Source organism: Lipotes vexillifer, unplaced genomic scaffold (assembly GCF_000442215.2).
Source record: "Lipotes vexillifer unplaced genomic scaffold, Lipotes_vexillifer_v1.1 scaffold96, whole genome shotgun sequence".
Lineage (NCBI taxonomy): Eukaryota > Metazoa > Chordata > Mammalia > Artiodactyla > Lipotidae > Lipotes > Lipotes vexillifer.
The window spans coordinates 1,392,422-1,396,996 of record NW_006798666.1 but is presented as its reverse complement, the minus strand read 5'-3'; positions in this window follow the sequence as shown (position 1 = coordinate 1,396,996).

Genomic DNA, 4,575 nt, shown 5'->3' with positions numbered 1-4,575 from the left:
AAAATTAATCCTCAGTCATGGATATTAGATTTTTGTTTTCACACCTATTAAGTGGTGCCTTGCTATTTTCAATGGTATTGTTTGAGCTTAACAATTCATGGTGAAATTACAGTTTGAGTTCATGATGCAAAAATGTGTCCATTAAAGTCAGTTGTAGAAAGAAATGATGACGTTCCCTTTTGAAATGGCAGTAAACATCATATCATTTTGGGCTTGTAATCTGGCTTTAAACCATGTGAAATTTATCTGTCATTCTTACCTTTCTGTTTTAATCATAGAAGTTTGCTAAAGTGCTAATTCTTTTGTATCTGTGTCCCTACCACTGTGCACACAGACTAAATGGGCCCCAGTTACTGTAATAATATGTTTCAGAAAAGCAATCAGTATCCATAGGATTTTTAGGCTGGAAACTTCTCAGTCCAAATGAGAGTTTGGGCTGAGAAGAGAATGAGCCCAAAAGACAGGAGCTGAAAGCCCTTGCACTGGGCTGACTTGAGAAAGAATGTTGCCAAATGAGTGGACTATGACACAGTTGAATTTTGCAAAATCCTGGGAGCTGTGGCAAATGAGCTTTGAACCACTGAGATCATAAATAAAAACATGCTCATTTTTTATCAATTTTCCTTCTACGCCACACATAATAGAATGTGGTAGAGTTATATTTAAGTTATACCTGGCAAAATTGTTGCTAATCAGTATCTAGTGAGGGAGAAAGCCAGGCATCAGCCAGCACTTTGCTTTAGCCTTAGAAACCCCAAGAACTTACCTTTGGGGAAGGAAGTTAAGGTATTTGAGAGAGATCATAATTTGAAGCTAGCTTGTTTTCTTGGAATTAGGTCACAGTTGGGCTGACAGGAAAGCATCTGTTTACTCACATGTTTCTTCCCAGGCTCTTTCCCACCCCAAATCCTAGTTTTGGGTGTCTTGAAAGACAGAATAGGAATTGCAAGAATGTGGGAATTAAATTCTTGAATTTAAATTGTACAGAGCATTCTTTTCACTTCATTTCACATCCTCTTCTGTGACAATACCAAGAACATTTTTGCAATAAATGTTACTGAAATTTTCCTTGCTCATTTTTTAGTGTGTGTTTGTAAAAAGCCCTTAGCACCACTTAAGATTCAATTAACATTGTTATGACAAAAGATTCAATTAACATTGTTATGACAAATATTTTATATACATTATTTCATTCAAATCATGGGAATGACTGTAAATGCTCTTAGAAAGGCTGGTTTATGCCTTTCACAAGCAACTGTTGAGGATTTACTTTGCTCAGCAGTGTGCTGGCCACTGGGAATACACGGATGAAAGAAGCAGGTCGTAAAGAATTTACAGGCTAGTGCTGGGGAAAAAAATAAACAGCAATTTTCAGTACAATGTGAAAAATGCTTTCTTCTTTGCAGAATACTTTCTGGACTAGAAACAGAAAATACAAAAGAGATCTTCGTAAAAACGGAATGACCTTCCCACAGGCTTTAGTGCAGAAAAGAACACCTTCTCAAAAATTCTCAATTTTAACAATTCCTGACAGTTTTCCAGAGTCTGGGCTCTTAAATGTCAGGTCCCTCTGGTTTGTCCCTACAACTTCCTTCTTAGGCTATGATGCTGCTGCCTCAGCTATACTGCCTGGGTTAATTGCCACTATTTTGGACACAGCCCTGGTGCCCTGAATTTTAGAAGAGGCCTCTGCTTTCCTTCTACTTCACTCTTACATGTGGAATAGTTCCTTTCTCTTTATTCATCATGACATAGAGAGTATTTATCCAGATGTTACTGAAGGCTTGACCATACTGGATGAGAAGTACAGCATAGAAAATAATTTATAATTACTCCAAGGTTGCAGCCCTATACTACAGAGTTCTTACCCAGCTTCATTCCTGTTTGAATCCAGCCTGCCTCCACCAATAGAACTACCAGTGTCTCTCTCTCAGAGCCCAGGCCACATGTCCAAAATACTCAGAAAAGATGAAAGCTTTTCAAACTTCTCTGCCTGTGGTGCACCACTGGAGGCTCACTTTCTTCCCCAGAATTGACATCTTTCCAGTGTGACTGACTGTAGGATAATTCACTGAAGGAAAATTCCACTCTTGCCCATAAAACAATCACAGCCAGACAATCCTACAGTCATGTGAGATCAGTATATTTCCTGAATTCTGAATTGTATAATGTGGGATTATACCTTGGCCAAAACAGTCAAGTTCAGGATGGGATACACAGAATTCACTGCATTTCCATTTCGGTCTCTTCCCATCAAATTAAAAAGAAGACTAAAGTTATGGTCTAATCTCACCAAGATTCTTCCTGTTTCCTGAATGTAAAAATGAAACCAACAACACAATAATTCTCCAAACAGCACTTTGAAGGCTCTAAGAGAACTTTAACACACTCACCATCAAAAAAATGACCAGTGTTGACTTCCCTGGTGGCGCAGTGGTTAAGAATCCGCCTGCCAATGCAGGGGACACAGATTCGAGCCCTGGTCTGGGAAGATCCCACATGCCGTGGCGCAACTAAGCCTGTGCGCCACAACTACTGTGCCTGCGCTCTAGAGCCCGTGAGCCACAACTACTGAGCCTACATGCCACAACTACTGAAACCTGCATGCCTAGACCCTGTGCTCCGCAGCAAGAGAAGCCACGACAATGAGAAGCCCGTGCACAACGAACAGTAACCCCTGCTCGCCGCAACTAGAGAAAGCCTGCGCGCAGCAACGAAGACCCAACGCAGCCAAAAATAAATAAATTTATTTAAAAAAAAAGACCAGTCATATCAGTTTACCAGCCTAACTATCCTGGGTATAACAGATAGGATGATAATATAAGAAGAGTAAACGGGTATGTACATGTATAACCAATTATTCATATGTTCATACATTCAAGAAATACATACTGTGCAGTAGTGTCTGGAATGGTTTTTGGTCTGGGAGACAGAGTAGCAAACAAAATGAAGTGCCTACCTCATGGAACTTAGCTTTTAGTGGGGAGGATAAACTAAAAGGCAAATAAAAAAATATATTAACTGGGATTAATAAATGCTATACAGAAAATAATAAAGCAGATGAAGGAAGACTAACTTGTGCTTTTATTTAAGAAATACTGGTTAGAAGTCTTTTCTGGAGGAAGTCCAAGCAGAGACCAGGCACTCACAGGACTCCTATGCTCTGGGAGAGCATGACAGACTGAGGGACAGAAAGCACATAGACCCTAAGGTAATAATGTGCTTGATGTGTCCAACGAGTAGCAAGCAGTTCAGTACAGCTGGAATAGACTGAATGTAGATGAAGTATAGGAAATAAGGGATAAAATTAGCCAAGGAGCATGTAGGCCATGGAGAGGATTTTAATTTTATTCTCAACCACGTGAAAAGTTAGAATTAGGTACAGCTGCAAATGATGAAAAATTTATATTTAGACTAGCTTAAGAAAGATAGAAGATTACTTCTCTTTCATATAAAAACATCAAGATATAGGCATCAAAAATTTCAAAAAATTGGCAGGGGCATAGCTCCTTCTATCTTGCTCTTCAGTCATTCTCAGAATGTGGTTTTTAGACTCAGGAACTGAGATAGCTGAAGGAGCTCCAGCTATCAACTCTGTATTTCAATCATCAGAAAGCACAAGGGAGCACCCTTGTATAAATGCTTCTATTTATAAAGTTATATCCCCAAAAGTGTTCCAGACATTTTTTTTAAATTGGAATAGAGTTGATTTACAATGTTGTTTTAGTTTCTGGTATACAGCAAAGTGATTAAGTTATACATATATATACATATTCTTTTCCATGATGGTTTATTACAGGTTATTCAATATAGTTCCCTGGGCTATACAATAAGTCCTGTGGTTTAACTATTTTATATATAATAGTTTGTATCTGCTAATTCCAAACTCCTAATTTATCCCTTCCCCACCTGCTTTCCCCTTTGGTAACCATAAGTTTGTTTTCTATGTCTGTGAGTCTGTTTCTATTTTGCAAATATGTTCATTTGTGTCATATTTTAGATTCCACATATAAATGATATCCTATGGTATTTTTCTCTTTCTGACTTACTTCACTTAGTATGCTAATCTCTAGGTCCATCCATGTTGCTGCAAATGGCATTATTTCATTCTTTTTTAAGGCCAAGTAGTATTCATTGTATATATGTACCACATGTTCTTTATCCATTTATCTGTAGATGGACATTTTAGGTTGCTTCCATGTCTTGGCTATTGTAAATAGTACTGCTGTGAACACTGGGGTTCATGTATCTTTTTGTCCAGATATATGCCCAGGAGTGGGATTGCTGGACCATATGGCAACACTATTTTTAGTTTTTTAAGGAACTTCCATACTGTTTTCCACAGTGGCTGCACCAATTTACATTCCCACCAACAGTGTAGGAGGGTGCTTTCTCCACAACCTCTCCAGCATTTGTTATTTGTAGAATTTTTAATGATGGCCGTTCTGACCAGTGTGAGGTGGTACCTCACTGCAGCTTTGATCTGCATTTCTCTAATAATTAACGATGGCCATCTGTATGTCTTCTTTAGAGAAATGTCTAGTTAGGTCTTCTGCCCTTTTTTTTTTTTTTTTT